This window comes from Balearica regulorum, chromosome 8, assembly GCF_011004875.1.
Source record: "Balearica regulorum gibbericeps isolate bBalReg1 chromosome 8, bBalReg1.pri, whole genome shotgun sequence".
Lineage (NCBI taxonomy): Eukaryota > Metazoa > Chordata > Aves > Gruiformes > Gruidae > Balearica > Balearica regulorum.
In genome coordinates, this window is record NC_046191.1 from 29,178,855 (window position 1) to 29,196,654 (window position 17,800).

General features: G+C 48.8%; 1 protein-coding gene and 1 long non-coding RNA gene across 2 annotated transcripts in view; one reads left to right on the forward strand and one right to left on the reverse strand.

Moving 5' to 3' along the window:
- Positions 1–17,800, forward strand: part of KLHL20 (kelch like family member 20) — a 494,534-nt gene that overhangs the window by 281,513 nt on the left and 195,221 nt on the right. The gene's annotated exons all lie outside the window — the stretch shown is intronic.
- The window catches only part of LOC142602689 (uncharacterized), a 33,613-nt gene continuing 17,594 nt past the window's right edge, over positions 1,782–17,800 (reverse strand). The window contains exons 5-6 of the long non-coding RNA XR_012836452.1: positions 3,056–3,291; positions 1,782–1,892 (exon numbers count right to left, since the gene is read on the reverse strand). This is a non-coding gene — a long non-coding RNA (uncharacterized LOC142602689). The remainder of the gene's footprint in view (positions 1,893–3,055; positions 3,292–17,800) is intronic.

Sequence of the window (17,800 nt, forward strand, 5' to 3'; positions counted from 1 at the left end):
TTCAAGCAGCCCCATAAGAGCAAAGGCAACTCCAACTATACGTGACTGTGAGAAGCAGCCTGGTATGGAGGGGTCAGCAGCTACCCAGAGGCAAAGACCCCCGTGCTCAGAACCTGCAGCTGCCCCACCACAAAACCTGCTTGCTCCCAGGGCATTTCCATCCCCTGCCCCACCTGGAGCGATTTTGCAGAGGGAGATCCTTCTCCCAAGGAGCAACACAACAAGACCCAGGCTTCAGCCAGGCACTAATGCACCATGGAGCCATCAGAGGTGCAAATCCACTTCACTCTTCTACGTGTTAACACCCTTATAAAGGGATAGCTCATTTGGCAGATTATTCCGAGCCACGATGAGCGGAATGATAAGGACATTGGCTCTTCTAACCACCGTTGGTAAATTGACGGGAGGTGGATTCCACACAAGCCCATAAAATTAAGACCTACAGATCAATCTTTCTTCCTCCGTTTTCCTGTGATTGCTTGGCAGGCAAAAATACACACAAGTGATAAGATGTATCCAATCTTCTGCTAGCAGGAAACAGGTTTCTTCCAGGCCAAGGCTTTGAGATGACCATAAAAGCAAGCCTCCAGCGTAGTGTGAAAGAGATCCTTTTACATCTCGTTACACAGAGGAGTAAATCATCCCAGGTTAAGTCATCAATTCTTCTCGCCCCCTCTGCTGAAGGGGATGAGGTTGGCTGAGGGGACCTGGCAGAGAGGACCACGTTGGGAAGGATGGGAAGGAGAAGCTGGCACCGAGACGTCAGCTAGGCCACGCTCACCGCCTCCCCTGTGGCGTCCAGGGGTTTCTTAGCCATGGCCCTGGGTCGCAGCGCGAGGGTGCGGCAAAAGCATCCTCCACCTAAGCACTGCAGTGATGGAGCGCTAACGTATCTGGTTGTCATATGGATACAGGTGAGTTGTCACCTATCTACATGTTCAGCTGCCCAGCCAGACCCTTAGCAGGTGAAAACTATAGCCAATGCTGTGGAAAACTGGACCCTTACCGGGAGCTTTGTCCCTCCTGGATTCTTAAAATGGCAGCACTGAGAGGGAAGCAGCACCATCCCCACTGTGGGGCGGGTGGAACAGTGGGTACCCTGGTTACAGAGCTGGGAAATCACATCCTGACATACATGTAAGTTTTAAATCCAGTTTATTTGGACACCACTGAGTGCTGCTGCAGGCAGCAGAGGAGCTCAGAAGCTAAGAAGGTTTAGCAGAGAGTAGGAATATCGCTTGAGCTAAGCATAAGTGAGAAGGCTTCAAATATGAACTCGTACCAGGGACAAGTTCACATTGGCTTTGGAAAAATACCAGGCACGGTACCTGCTGGAGTCAGGGGTCCTCTCCAAGAGATGGGGAAGGCCTCAGCACATGGTCAAACAGGAAACTCCTTCTAGAGATGTTTTTAAGTTAATGCTGTAAAAAAATTAATTCCCAGGTCACTGGTGGCTGGGAAGTTTGGGGAGAGAGGCAGGGATCAAGGGACATAGGCATCACATGGGGCAGAGCCAGGATAGCTCAGGATCCTGGCAGTCTCCTCTTCTCCTTCTCCGTATGGGAGCCGGGAAAGGAGGGACCAGGGCAGACAGCAGAAGGGGTGAGGGCCAGGCAGAAGAGCCCTGCGAGGGGGATGGGAAGAAGGCCAGAGGGGGGCAAAAGTGGACAAGGAGTAAGCAAAGGGTGCTAGGACAAGCTGGGAAAGGGAGGGTAGTTGCAAAACCCACCTGGAAAACCAGATCAGCCCACATAATGTCTTCCCACTCACACAGCTATTCCATGAAGATGTACCCCCAGCTGCTGGAGTCAGAGGCTACAGATTGTAGGAAATGTCCTGTTGAGTTGGATCAGGTTTCTTGGCTGTAGCTCTTCTCAACTCTCCCTACTTTGCTGGTAGGAAAAAAGCACAAAAGGCAAAGGCTGCTATGTATTCTGTCCTGGTAGTATGCAAGTATTTGTCCATCTGTACACATCTGGAAGCCAGTAGAGTTCACAGCACCAGCTGCACTTCCCCAGAAGAAGAGGCCATAAGAAGACACGGTTTTGTGAAAAATGAAAGCATTTATAACCAGGACCTCCTGGGAATTATTCAAGCTGAGATCCCCAGGAAGCCCTTGCGTGGGTTAACTCCCATTGAGCTGGGTGCACCAGTGGGCAGGGGCCACTGGGAACTGATCAGAGGTGCAAGATCTCTATCCCAAGCAGCCAGAATTTGGGCTTTTTAACAAAAAGGGGTTTTTTTGGCCACGCCGACTCCACTCATCATCCTGCTGTGGAGACAGGACCTGAGCAGGCATCCTCGTGGAGACCACCTCGTGGTCCAGCCACCAGGTTCTGGAGGATGACACAGCCCCTGGACCAGATTTTGAATCTGGAGGGGGACTCCGGCCTCAAAGCAGCACGTTTGGGCCACCTCTCCCGCTTACACTAGTACCAGTTCCGTGGCCCCTGGAAAGTTAGACCCGGTCTGTGTCAGAGCTCAGCTTTCTAGAGCTGGGTTTGAACACTTTGGTCCCTGGAGCCTCGCCTGAGCTGTCACCGAAGTGAGGGGGAAAGAGAAACGTACTGTCAGGAAACGTAATCTCTGAGAAGTGCAGAAATCCAACTGTGGGAGGATTTACAGGAGTTCAAAACTAAGGGACGCCAGGAAAGACAGCTAAATAAACACATAGATCATGCGTCTTGAAAGCTGATGTCAAGATCATAAAAAATCAACTCGATTATAGGAGCAGACAGGTGGCGATTGGTGCAACCCCTACACATCGTGTCCTGGAGCCTTTGGCTGGCCCTGTCCACTGGAAAGAGCACCCAGCAGATGTTTTCCTGATTACAAATGCTGTATAATTTACAATCCACTGCCTTGCACTTAAAACGATCCCAGAGCTGTGTCGAGGGGTTGGGGAGGCCAAATCCTTTCCTTGCATTAATACAACCAGTCTCCATCACTTCCCAGTGGCATGGAGAACAGACTATTCCCATGATGTGTTAGGGGTTGGGTGCTCTCAGCAACAAGTATGAGACCTTAGAGAACTGGTTTCATACCGTCAAGATACCTGCTTTTGAATCCTGCTCCAGCATCACCAGGAACATCCACCATGCAATGGCAGCAGAGCCATGTTGCTCCCAGGAAGAAAAATCCCTCTCAATGCTGTGCCAGGCTCTGCTAAGGGCAATCGTAGACTCTTTGTCTTTTTCTCCCTCTTCAGAAGTTGACTGAGTCTAGCCAAGGTGTCCATGAGAAGTTAGCAAGTGATACGGGTCACATCGCTCAAAGTTTGGAGAGCAGCACCTAGAAATGAAAACCTCAGCATTTTCTCCCCCTTTACAAAAATCATATGTAGGGCCCCACAAGGAAAAATAGCAAGCTATAAAAGCGTTCTGAAAATCTCTCCTCATTTTGGCACAAAACGCTGCTCTGCGCTTTGCTAGCAAAGGAAATTCAGCACCTTGAATGCCTGGTTTTGGAGACAATAAACAGACTTGCTCCTGGCCAGCTGAATTTGCTCCAGCACCAGCGATCCCCACAGCCCGATGTTCCTCGGCAGCTCTCAGGGCCTCCCCTTCGCCAACAACTCATGCTACGTGCATTCTGGACAGGCAGAATCCTTCCCCTGCCGTCGCTTTGCAGCCACCTCACGTGGACCAAAGGGCATGCTCCTAGGATGTGCAGGGGGGGCGGGCGGGCAGCGGATTTCCACCCAAGAGCCAGAAGACCTGATGGGGTCTTGCACAGAGCTGCCTCAGGTGGTTTCTGGCTTGTGTGCGAGCTAGACTGCTGTCTTTGGGTGACACCACTGGGCTCCCAAGCTATGAAGCGTTACTGGAGCTGAGCTATTATGTCCACCGTGGGCTAGAAGGACTCCCCAGCACTGATAACCCAGTGCTCCCTGCCCACATCTCCACGTTCCCATGGCCAGATGCAGACAGCACGTCCTGGCTTGCAGCACTGACCTTCACAAAGGAATTCCCACTGAGGCTGGGAAAGCTGTTGAAATCACGCTCAGGGCAAGGAAAGACCAGGTTGCACACCGCGGGGCTCAGCCCGAGGCCCCCCCCAACCTGGGCTGCCCCCAGCCCGGGCAGGCTGGCTGCAAGGCAGCCCACGCCAGCAGTCTCTGACCCCCCTCTAGTGGCTATAAAACATAGCAAAGTTCACGAACCCGCTACCAAAGCCGCCTTCTCCAAGCGCAAGGCAGGGGCTGAGTGCAGGGACACAGGGTCCTGGGCCAGCTGGCCCCACTCAAGGCAAAGGTGGGCTCTGGACCAGGAGAGGGATGCTCAGCCCAGCTCCAGCTCCCGGCCCCAATCCACCCTCCAGGATGCTTTAGGTGACAACGGGCGCAGCCGCATCAGCAGGATTAACAAGAGCAGCTCTGCAGGGCTGGGCTCCCAAATCCCAAAGGTTTTTCTGCTGCAGCATGCACACATCCACATACATCCTCCCAAAGAGACCATCAGCTATGTACCCCTCCGGCATTCCCGAAGTTCATGCTCAGACTGTACCATGAACGTTGAACTAGACGCAAAATGATTGTTATAAGAAGTGCTCTAAAACATACTGATGCTTTTCAACTTGGTTCCCGAGGAAAGTGGCTTATGCAATTACACTGTAGGCTTGTGTCTTGGAACTGTTGTGCATTTGGAACCTGTCAGCTAATTTTAACCCAATTTAGTGGAAAGACAGAAAACTCAGATAGTTTTAGTTTCACTGGGCTGTCAGCTAAAGGACAGACACCTTCTTAGTGTCCTCCCTCAAGCAAAAGCTGCAGCATGAGCTCAACCTCTTAGCAGACACCAGAGACTCCCCATAACTTTAACAAGCAGCAAAGGGGCCTTACAAGAGCTCCCACCCCTCACCCAACCTGAGGACAAACCCATGGGAATGCTGCCTTTCTTGCCTAGCCACTTGCCTCACTTCTAAACGCTAAAACCCATCACATTTCATTTTTCTCTGGGAAATTTAATTCTTTTCATCCTAAGTTCCCTATAAACTAAAAAAGTTCAGTTTCCTTTGGCCAGTGACTACAAGCAAATACCATTAAAGGGAAAACTTGAGACTGTTTTTCACTAGAAATGAAGCTGCTGGCATTTTTCCCTTTTTTTTTTTTAAACTCCTCACTAGAGAAGGGCAAGAAAATAAATTGAGCATTTTTAGACCAAAGTGGGGGGGGGGGGGGGGGCGGGGGGGGGGGGGAAATCTGATGAAGTAAAAGACAGTACAGTCACATTTGGATGGAAGAAACATCGTACCAGCTACAGACAATTGGCACCTGCCAAACATCCGACCTTGAAAGATCAGGCCAGGTTTAGTATGCGCAGTACAGACAGGGTTTTAATATAAGAGTTTCAGCTATGTATAGGAACAGATCCATTTTCATTCTTTAAAACAAAATGCAGCAGAAAAGCCTTGGTGGAGCCAGGATGGTTGGTAGCCAGCATACCCTGGCAGCACTGAAATGCTGACGATGCAGGAGAGACCAAAGGAGGGAGCCCAGGAAACCGCGCCGGGGTACGTGGTGCGAGACCATGGTTAGCGGTCAGCTCTCGGAACACGCTGCTTCTCTTTGGCTGTGGCTGTCAAGATGAAATTAATCTTGCCTGGGCAGTCAAAGTTTGGATCTGCCTTCGCTAGCCTCTAATGAAAAATGCATAGTGGCAAGCATTGGAAAATCCCTGCTACTCAGCACCAGAGGGTACATTTAAATAATTCTGTGAATATAAATCAATAAAACTAATGTACTTATAGCTGCTGTGTGAAGTATTCAAACTAGAATAAAACTCATCTTGTATTGCAAAGCCTTGTATTAATTCTTAGCACCTATTGTTTTACATATTCAATTAATCTTAGTCGGCAGATAGCAACTCAGACATGATATTAAAAGCACAAGGCATGAGAATCTGTATTAGAGAGTCCAGACATCTTCATAACCAAGAGTGACTCCAAGAGCCCAGTGCCTGCCTGCGGGCTGGGGGATAAGGCACCACATGGGCTGGAGACATGAGAGGACAGCTATGGCCATGCCAGGACCTCCAAATCCCTGTGCGTGGTCTCCAGGAGAGCACACATCTCTGAGGGCTTCTGCAAAGAGGGATCTCAACGCATCAAGAACAGGAACCGCAGGAAGAAGCGGCTTCACCACAGAGGTGAAGCCGAAATGAAGACCTAGAGCAGGCACCCCTAGCTACTAGAAGACCCAACCATTTGCCTGTGATTTGCTTCTAGTACCAGTCAGATGAGTGGAAGACGTGTGAGATAATCCATAAGGTTGGACTAAGAGCCTTTCCAAGTTTTTGTCAGTCTGGTTTGCCAAAATCTCTCTATTGCCAGCACCCCTCCCACTTAGCTGCAGGGAAAAGCTATTCATTGAACAGTCATTTTGGAGGGCTCACCAGGGAATTTGGAACAGAAATCTGTTGGACCTAATAAAACATTAGAGGACTAGACCATCAAACCAATTAGTCTAAAAGCTGTCAGCCCAGACTTAAGAGCCCCTGCATTTTCAAAAACAGCTCCTACCTTGGGCCACTTGCATGGACCCGAGACCCCTTCACGCCACACGACTGTTGGTATTTGAGCGCCTCGCACTGTGCGAAATGAGACCAGCCTCCATTGAACTCAGCAACCTCTTTGGAAAGGTGGGCCAAGGTGACTGAAGCAAGAAGAGGCAAAGAGCTCTCCAATATCTCCCACGGAGCTACAGAAGGTTGGAGGTCTTGACTCCAGCCACACTGCAGGTCCCATTCTCAACAGGTCTACTCCAGCAAAACATCTGGCCCCAACTTTTTTATCTCTGTGACTTTTCAGAGCATCGTCCCTGGATGGACTGTCCAGCTCTTCAGAGGAGGATGCAGACATCCAGCAGCCAGATACGTCATTGCTGCTCCCCCCGCTACGCAATTACTTAAGCGGTGTTCGCATCTCTTTCTTCAGCAAAGGCTGTAACCTTATTGACACTGCGACATCCATTAAGCTGACAGTGGCCCTCAACACAGGCTACCTGCTATGATGAATCTGGTGTTGCAGGGCCACCCTGCTCTCCGTCACTGGACAAGGAGAGCGCCTTTCGCCGGCACAGCCGTCTGCGGCCGCGGGCACGGCACCGCTGGCCCTAACCGTCATCGCCGCTGCTCACGATGTTTCACTTCTGACTTACTCAGCGCTGTACAAACCAGCCCTGGGTTGTTGACCAGAACGACAGCACGCTCTGCGTCAGGAGCAAAACGTACTCAGTACCTGGAGAGAAGCCCTATATACCTATCTCAAAAGACAAAGAAACGCTTTAAAAAGAAAAAAAAACAAACACCACAAAAAAAACCCCCACACCCGAAATGCAGCATCCAGTGTGATCTAGCGAACAGAGAGCACCATTGATAGAGATCTATGTTAGCCTATTAATAACGCAATGCGAGGCTTACATCTGGACTCATTTCACTTGTATATTAATCATGTAGGTTTTATATAATAAGCCCAGTGTGTTGCCACAAGGTAGGACACCCCTATTCCCGCATGGCGGGTTTAATGACTTTGCAAGGCTAACAAAGCTCCGCTTTCTGAAAGGAGGCTGGAGTTGGGTCCCTACCAAAGTGAGGTTCTCAGGAGGTAATAAAACACCAAGGAGATGCTATCTAGTGGATTTGGAGCACTTCACTCCCTTGAAAGTCAAGTCAACAGCTGATTTAAAGTTTCCAGCTAGGTCATACAAAAGTCAACAGCGGCTGCATCCAGCCAGGTTCAGAGTTTGAATATTTATGGTGTCAATCTGAAATCCAGATAACCACAAATAATCTAAACCCATTAACTCCCCTCCCCGTCCAGAGGAGAAAGCTCTCTGGACATTAATGCCCATATTGCTAGGGTTACCATGGGATCGTGGGCAGAAGGTTGGTTTTTTTTTTCTTTTTCTTCTTTTTTTTTTTTTTTAAAGAAAGGTTATTACGCATTGATGGCGATGTGTCAGGCAGTTCCCGCCAGATCAGCCTGCCTTCCAGGAAAGCCGGCGTGGGCACCACGTGAGCAGAGCTGGTTGGAAGCACCGAGACGCTCTAGCGTTCAGGTCAAATCCAGCCCACCAGGGAACAGCCTGATAAATTGCAGTCATCGCTTGACTGCAGTGCAGAAGCGCAAGGTAATAATCATCACGCGCCGGTCAGCAGAGCTGCCCACAGCACAGCTGCGGAACGAGGCACGCACATCTCTGCGTGCATGCCACCAGGGAAGTACCCTCACCCAGGTGATGAAGCAATCCGCCTCCTTTGCCCTGAAGACATTTTGTCTGACCCATGGGACGTGCTCCCCTTCAGGACTCCAAGGACAATGGACGTAGGTCCGTGTGTCCCAGGGCTGGGCTGCAGCGCAGTTAGCGGCGGCAGAGGCTCCTTCGAGCACACGACCAACACACTGCATCCCATCACAGGTAGAGCAACTTCCCAAGGGAGGCCTAGAGATGATGTGGGGTGGCAGAAGATGCCAAAGGGGAAAAAAAACAACAACAACAACAACAACAAACAAACAAAAAAAAAACCCAGAGCTAAAATGTCAGAATAGAGGCCCTTCCCCTGGATTACCTGACCTGGAGCAGGGCTGACACCCCAGCAGAAAGACTCTTGCTGAATGGAGCTGCATGGGGAGCAGAGCTCCTTCCCTACCCACCCACCAGCCGGATCAAGCTGAGACGTTACGTTATTGTGACACGCCGGCTCTCTGGGGAGGCTGTGCCTGGAGCATGGTACAGATCCTTCCATAGACATCCCGCAGCATGCAAAATACTCCAGCAGGTTAGAACAAGGGTTTCATGAACAGGAGTCTGCAGTAATACCCCAGACAGGAGCCATCCCGGGAGATCTTGGCACACTGCCTCTGGCCTTGCTGCAAAAGCTCCTGAAGAAATCAATCTCGGGGCTTTCAGTGGTGCTTTTGCATCTCCGTTGGCAACTTGGATGGCCCATCCACGATGTCAGCTGTTAACCCAGTCTTTATAGCTTCTCTGTACTATAAAGGGTTGGAAGAAAGTCTTTCTTAAGAGAGAAGAGGTGCTGCTGTTCAGCTGATGTGCGCAGGAAACTTTTGTGCAGCGGGTAGGTACGTGCAGCAGCCCAGGAACTGGAAACAAAACACGCGGAGCAACATGCAGGGCATGCACAAGCAGCAGCATCCCAGGTTTTGACACGGCTGCTACAGGGACAGACCCACACAGATGTGCGTTGAAACAGGTCTGCAACACATCTGCTGGCGTCTGCCAGAGCCATGAGCAACTCAAGGCATTTGCCAAGTCCCGGGACTTGCTACGGCAAGGTTGTGGGTACCGCAAGCCAAAGGAATCAGCAGGATGCTGGCAAGAAGGGCAGAGCAACTTCAGATGAGAGCTGAACCAGAGCAAACTGAACGGGTTATTCTGGCAAATATCTTCCTATCCAGAAATATCCCTCCCCTCAAGACCAGACTGAGTTTTCCTCTGCTGCTGGAGAAGAGTTAGTGCCCCTTGGTGAGTTTTAGGAGGATTAGTACAAGTATTAAGAGTTAAAAATAGTTTTGTGACTGTCTTCACGGACATACAGGAACATGCCTAAATATAACATTAATTTCCATATGTCATCCAAATGGCTGCTTAATAAAAGCAGGGATTGAAACAACGTGCAATGCAGTTTCCCCATCGACTCACGCGGACTACAGCGAGCCCCACGTTGCATAAACAAAGCAGCTCCTGGTGAATTCAAAGTTGCTGTGGGCTGGAAACATTTTGCTTTTTTCACCTAAATTCAGGTGTCTGGAGTGAGGCCGCTATATCCTTTTACTGCCCCAGCCCCCAGGCAGCTTTGGGAACGGTCTTTACTGATATGATGTCGGATGTTATGAATCACAACAGTTCTTTGGGGCTGTTTTAGGTACCCAGGACAACGATGAATTTGGAGGTTTGAGCATGTCATATTTTGAAAAGAAAGGCAGGCAGAGATTGTGCAGCAGGAAATCATTCTACCTACTGCACGATTGTGAAATTATGTTGAAAATTGATTCATCTGAGAGAAATAGGAAGTTTGTTCCCTCTGTTGTAACAGCAATTTGCAATGTTGATATGTGTCTCTATTTTGACAGATTTGCGGGGCAAAGTTAAGCTTGAGTGGGTGGCGGAAGTCATTCGGGGTGATAATGAACAAACAATAATTACAAGGCAAAAGGGGGAATTGGCTGGATACCTTAATTATGCATTTCCAGACTTTCTAAACATTAAAGGATTTTACCAAATCAGCATGCTATTTGCAGAAAGGAAAATATTATTGTGTGGTTGGAGTGCCATCAGAGGAGTGCATGGAAATAGCAGTACGTGGAGTGTAATTACACCTTTTTCTTTTTGGGCTCAGCAATGTTGAGGAGAGAAATTTCCCCCCGTTCTCTCCCGCCAGCAAGCAGCAGCACGCGGGGATCTGCCAGGCTTCACCAGGGTTACCTGCTCAGCGCATCAGGCTGGAAGCAAAGCAGAGCAGCAACAGGTCCCTCAGATCTCGAACATCAGACACCCTGAGCGCTTGCAGAAGGGTCAGGCGATCCTGCAGCAGCTGAAGAGCTCAGATTTGGGAGAAGAGGTTCCCAAAAATATCATTTCAGCCCTATTAGAACAGGTCACCCACTTAGTCCTTTTTATCAAACTGTTGGTGGTAAGAAAAAGACTTTTTTTTTTTCCTCCTTAAAAATAAAAAACCCCCTCCACTTCAACTTAAAAAAGAAACATTTCCATCTTCTAATTCTTAATTTATACCTAAAGCAAATCCTTAGCTTCAAAACAAAAATGTTTCTTCTAGAGTGAAACTGAAACGTTCCAACTTGCCAAAAACTTCTTCCCCAAAAAAAGACTGTTTCAGGTCAAGCCAAAACACTTTTTGGACCTGCCAGCAAATTTAGCGACACAATTCTTTGTGCTGCTGTAATTAGTATGAATGGGCTTCCTTAGCACCATTGTTTCAGGAGCAGCTGTGCTACTTTGATGAATACCCATATTTTCGTATGTCACATGCATTTGCTATGGCCTGTTTATAAACTTTCAAATCGTACAGTCAGGGAGCAGAACAGAAATAATATCAGGAGACTTGGGCAATTAATCACAAACGGCAAACAAAGAGAAAAGACAGGGATCTTGTCGTGGGACGTGGGACACGGGACAAGGACTCGGAAGACCCAGCTTCAGTTCTTGGCTTGGCCAAAGGCTGAGCTGGGCAAGTGAAAAATTACTCTTTTGCTGGCAGGTAAAAGTATCCAGAGATGAAATAACTCGCCGGTTTGTCTATTTAAATTCTAAGGCTTTTCATAAAAGGGCTGTGCTACCTACTCATTTACTGTGGAAGCAGGTAGAAAATGTTCCCCTACCATACCCACATACTATGTATATAACCAGGGAGAAATGCAGATTCAGTAACATCAAACTACTTCTCAAATCACTCCTGACTCCTTCACATTGAAGGCTCTTCACACCAAAATGTTTTAATTCTGCAAAAATCAAAATGTTTAGCTGCAATATTTGTGAGCCTAGCAGTTCGGTTTTCCTTGTCTTGAAATGCCTTTTCCTTCAAATTCAATTAAAATTCTATTTCAAAAGAAGCATTTCAGTGACAGCACTTATTACTAAATATCAACAAAAATATCAGTGCTATTGTTCTATTAAAAAAAAAACCCCAAACTATTATTTACCCAAAATGAAATGCTCTGTTTCCTTTTGGCTTTTAATTCATTTGTAAACTCTCAAACGTTTTTCTTCTGAACCTGGAAAAAATTGTAAGATTCAGACTTGCCAAGGAGCCAAGCTCAACAAGATGAGGTTAGGCTTTACCAGACCAGCTGCTGTAAAGAAAAGAGGAATAAATAATGCAAGTCAAAAACGTGAAGCCAGCAGGGTTGGTATGGGAGGTAGGAAGAAGTCTCAGGATGTTGGGGACAAGAGGGGCTGCAACATCACCCAACACATCTTTCTCCAGAAACCCAGGATCTGCAGGTAACTCACACAAAGAGTTGGGGGAGGGAGAATCAACACAACTGACCAGCCCAAAACATATATGAAGAGCTTAAAAGAAAATAAAATCAGACATTTGCTACACTGTCACACTTCAGCAGGCAAAAGCACTTAGCAGAATAAACAGTTGTCAGCACAATATTTTGCTTTCTGCAAGAGCAGAGGCCAACACGACTGGTGGTCACATACCCTCACGTCCACGGAGCAGCCCTCCTTCTGCTGGGGAAACAGAGCCACGCTTGTCTTTGCCACGCTTGTATTTGAGCATCTAAAGAGAGGTGTCTGCACAGGACTCCTTTCAAAGCATCATCTTTCAGAAGCACTAAATCTATTAACAAAAGCTTTAAACAAAATACATAGCCCCCCTCAGCCAAATGCAGCCTTGCAGCAGGATCCATCCTGACTCCTCACTATAGACTCGGCTATCAGAAGTCCAAATCCAGCAAGTCGCAAGACGAAGGAGACTCTGCTTCTCTTGCCCAAGTCAATAAACCCTGCAGACGTGGCCCAGACTGGCTCAGCTACAGCCCCTCTGGCTGCCGGGAGGGCCAGAAGTGACACCACCCCACCCCCCCCCCCCCCAGATCTCATATGGGGACATCGAGTCGAGCATCAGCCAGAACAAGAGCAGAGCTTGCAGCTCTGACAGTCCCACCCTACCTCCATGGAAAACACCAGCCATAGCAAGAGGTCCTGCAAACTGAGGGCTGCTGGCCACCGTTGACAGCTACTCACCATTCCAACTACACGCCCCAGCTTACGCTCTTTGCTCATGAGCAAGGCGTCTTCCACCTTACAGTACCCTGAAGCTCCCTCCCAGCCAAGAAAAAAAGCACACCTCACAATCAGTTTTAATTAAATTTTCAGCAAGTATCTTCAGTTAAACTGATAACTGGTTAATGACCCCCATTAAAACGAAGATGCAGACAGCAGAACTTGCAACTATCCCCATGCTTCATGGAAGGGCTCCACCACAAAACCTTCTCCCAACGCAGAAAGTTGGGATGACGGCAGGAGGTGACAACTTTAACAGATGAGGGGCCAATAAAAATAAAGGCAGCCACACAGAGCGCACGGCTGTGCAGCTAACATTTCATTTCCAAGCAGGATGTTTTTTCAGAGGGCCCCATTAATTTCTCCAAGGTCCATGGGCCTCACTGTCTCCCATCTGTCTAGCAGGGAAAGAATATAGTGCCCTGCCTTAAACACTTGGAGACCTCAAGTCCCCTCTTTGCTCTCTGCTCAACTCACTGGTTAAGTCACTAACCCCCTGCAATACGGACCCATTAATACTCAGCGCTATGAAGGGAGTTCAAGGCTGATTCATAATTCACCTGGCCCAAAAAGACACTGGGTTGCTTAGGCCTGGGGCCATAACTTTAAAATGTAGAAGCTGTCAAAAAAAAAAAATCAGAACAGTAAAAGGCTGTGAAATTTGCACACAGCAAAAGTATTCCCGTTTCACAAGGTTCATTTAAGAAGTTACTGTAAATAGTTCTTGCAATTCACACACCAAACAACATTTCCAGAAGCATTAATGAAACATTTTTTAAAGCCCCCCCTAAAGTTATTCCTGGCAGAAAAGGGGAAAAGATGCAAGCTGTGGAGTCTGTGACTGCATAAGGGAAGAAGCTGTCGGATCCCATCTGTCGATGAGGAGGATAAACGACCGCACACATCTCTCCTCTGCGTTAGCTTGCAGCCTGACTTTGAGGAGAAGGAACACTCTCAGGTCCCAGCTTTCGGCAGAGGAGGCAGGGATGGCAGCAAGTGGGAGTTTAATCCGTGTAGGTCTTCTCCCACAGTCCCTCCACCCATACTTTGGGAGCTAACAGACGCCAGATTGGGTGCAAAATGAGCTGGTGGGAAGGAAAACAGGGACACTGGGAAAGTTCTCCTCCACTAAAAACCACAAGCTGATGAGAGGCACCTTCCCGGTGGACCTCAGTGGGCTGCACTGGACCCAAAGCTTCCCTGCGAGATCCCTCCTGTGCCACCACTGAGCAAGGCCGGGCCAGCGAGAGCTGCCTGGGTACTGGGTCCACAGGAGAGGGTCCAACACCACATCCTCCCAGGGAAAGACAAGCTTGCTGGTGTCCTTCAACATTATCAAAGAGACTTGGAGCCACGGAGCAGTGCAGACAAGCGCTGGCTGGGACAACAGGGGTCCGTACTTCGGCACATGCACGACTGGCATTTGATGTATTGGGATTAAGAGCCTGCAAATTGCAGCATTCCTCCAAGGCTGTCTCACTGGGAAAGAGCTAAGGTCAAGACCAGGAGAGACCTAGAGGTCAAAGAGCTGCCAAGAAAAATAGCTAAATAAAGCCCAGGATTTCTCCAGTCAATGGCCCACTCATCTAAAGACAGCATTAAACTTAAAATAAGAAATTTGAAATTCACTTCAGACCTTCCTTCCCTTATTTGAAGCAGGCTTTTTTCAGCACAAATACCATTTCATTTCAGTATCCAGTTAAAATCAGCCTGGCTCTCCGTGTTCAGAAAAACACCCAACACTAACTTGAACTTCTGAGGTGCTGAGAATTAGGTGGTCCACAATCGGGTTTTTATTTTCCTTTGAAGCTTTTTTTACATATAATGGAAATTTGACGTACCTGTGAGGAGTTCTGGTGGGGTTTTTTGCATAACATTCCTGGTGTTTTGTAACCTACTGCCACCCTGCAGCTCTCAATGCAATGGCAAAGTGGGACTCTGTTCAAGAGGCGGCCAAAGCCTTCATCATCTCCAAATCCATGTGCTTGTGGGCAGCTGGAGGTGAATCCCTTGCAAGAACAGCAGCAACAATTCACTACTTCTGCTAACACCATCTCAGCCCAGTTTGTGGTGCCATCCCAGCATCACAGGTTGGTGGTTCCTGGACCAGTGTCCAGGACCTCCCAACACCCAGAAGGCATTTTCTGAAGGGATTTGCCTATAACTACAGCCACAATATCCTCTTCCTCACAAGCCAACCGCATTCATACAATAGCTGCTGTCATTCCTTAGACTGCTTTACCTACATGCAAATAGCAAGACATATTTTTATTTAAACAACTCCCAGTCAAAATCCTGCTTTGGGAGTGAGGGAGTCTTTCCTACAAAGCGCTCTCATATCAAAGCCGTGACTTCCCGAATATTCAAGTCAAAGAGTGCACATACAGGGTCACAACAGGACACAAGAGCCCCCAGGTTGTGGCCTTGCTGGAACAGAGACTAAAGTTAAACCAACCAACTTTTTCCCTCCTCATAAGTGCACATAAATGCACTTTGCAGGTAGGAGAGGTAGAGCATCTTGCTCCCTAATCTTCCTGGCCACTCAACGCCAGGTTTCTGAAAAACCCTTTTGCACGCTAAAGACAATATCTTATAAGGAACCCAAACAGAAATATGCTCTTCTCCCCGTCTTGAAGGTCACCAGTGAATAGAATTACTCTTGGAAGGGGTTTGGGCTCTACTGGATTAAAAAGGAATATTGCACCCTGTATTGCATTACCAAAGAGACCCATTACCGGTTTCCTGATGGCCGGTCTACAACAACAGCGCAGATGATCTTCTGCAACTTTGTGAACTCAGCAATTAGCCCCTGAGCCCGGGGAGAGTTTGTCAAGATCCCATCGCAGGCGAACAATAACACAGAAATACAGCTTTGAGGGGGAGACGATTTATCAAGCTGACCACAGACGTCTCCCTCATTTTTTCTTTAATAAATCCAGCCTAGCTCTTGGCTGTGTTCAGTATCTTGTCATTGCTTTCGTCTCCTTTCAGGAATGCCTCCCACCTGCAGTCTTCAGGCCCTTTGCAACCTCGGAGCCATTTATTTTCCGCAATGTTTGTCTGTAAAGAAACCCAGTCTTTTCTCCCATGGAGGAGAAACCGAGGAGGGAAACTGAGGCACAGCAAAGCAAGCTGCCTGGCCCAAGGTCAGGATGGGGGACAGGAATACCTGCTCGTTTGGGCCGGGCCGATTTGTATTGGCCATTTCAAGAGACTTTCGCTCCTTCTCGTGAATAAGCTGTTTAGGAATTACTCGGATACTCTTTGCCATCAGATTTTAATCACCAGGAGTGCCTTCCTTGTGGGACTCCACGGGGCCATTCAGGCAGCCAGCCAAGCTCCTGAGAGCCAGGCTTCATCTAAAATACATATGCTGATTATTCTTAATAACAGCAGGCGGACACCAGCTCGGCTCTGATCTTATCTCCAACTCCTATTGCCAGGGTGGCATTTCTATCACCATTTCCACGTCCCCAAGGGAGACACGGTGAGCTCCAGGCTCTGCTCCCTCCTCCAGTCCAAGGAGACACCCCTGGGAAGAGCCACACTGGAGATGCGTGCGTCACCCTCCGAGGTCCAAGCAGGAAGGTCTGCTCAGGTGGCCAGCTCTTGGGAACACCAGGCATCAGTGCCGTGAGGCTGCTGGCAGACGCAGTTGCCTGTGCTAATTTCATGCCCATCCTCTTCACTCTCTGCAAAATTCCAGGCAGGCCTTCCACTTTGGCTGACATTCAAAACTGTCACCTCTCCGCAGACATTAACTTGGAGGCCTCTGTCATCCCTCACATTAAAATGCTATCACGGGGAGTCAGCACAGCTTGACTCAGCCAGCTAAGGGGCTGGCTCCGGCCGCGCTGCGGGGACAGCCGATTCATGCTTGACATCCATGGTCAATTTGACAGTGATGGACACGCTACTTAGGAGTCATTTGCTGATCTCGTTTCCCCAGGTGGGAGGTCGTGCCACAGAGCTGCCTTCCCCGGGGAGAAGTGGTGATGCTCTCCAGCCCCTCCAGGAGCAGGGCCATGTGCAGATGGGCTTTCCCGTTTGCTCGCCGAGCAGGAGGTGATCTACAGAGCCTGCTGGGAACCCAAAATGCAGCTGCCTGATCCTCCACATGGTGAGGTGGCTTTACTCACAGACAAGCATTTTGCCCCCCAAAAAAGACCTGTCCATTTCTGTGGACCTTCCCTACATCCTTGCCAGAGTGCGTGCTCCTGGGTTACCCCGTCCCTTCTCAGTCAGGACAGGGAAGAGGTCCTCAAGTCTTCTCAACCGTTGCTTGCGTTTTCTGTGCCTGCTTGCTCTTGCTACATCTGCTGTCAAAGGCCATGATAGATTGCTTTCAAACCAAGACACACCTTTGCTCCCAGATAGGGTCTAGTCACTATACCCTGACCTTCATTATAGCAAGGAGAGGCAGAGGCGTGATGCTCATTAAGCTCTAAATCAGTTTTTAATGGACACATGCATCCTCCTTTGACCAGGTCATGTCTAACTCTGGAGGTGCTCACCCTGTTACTGTCACTGTACATCCTTCAGAGCAGGCAATGATAAAACAGGCGGTGGCCAACAGCCCTCACAAGCCTCAGGGGAGCAATGCTCCAGGCAGGAGAGGGCTTTATAAGCCTTCACCTCCCACCATGAGCCCCGGGCATCACCATAGGTGCACCCAGCCCTGGGATGGGTCGGCATGGCGCATATTGACTTCAGAGCATTAGCTCCTTCAAGTGCCCACAGGCTGGGTGACTAATTCAGCAGATGCTTAACCCAAAGTAAATCGCACTCCCCATTTGACTGAAGGCTCCTCAGCACCTGCATCTGCTGACGCCCAGCACGTTGCTATCGTAGCTCTGTTCCCTGTCAGCTGGAGATAGTAGTAGTCTCCTGTACCTCTACGTGCATCTCTAAAACCAAAGTCCACCTGCAGCTCAGGGGGTGCCAGCTCTAAACCAGCTTGGTTATTCTGGTGCATAAATTCCAATTAAACCTGGTTGAGTTAAACTAAACCAAAATACAGAAAGGACT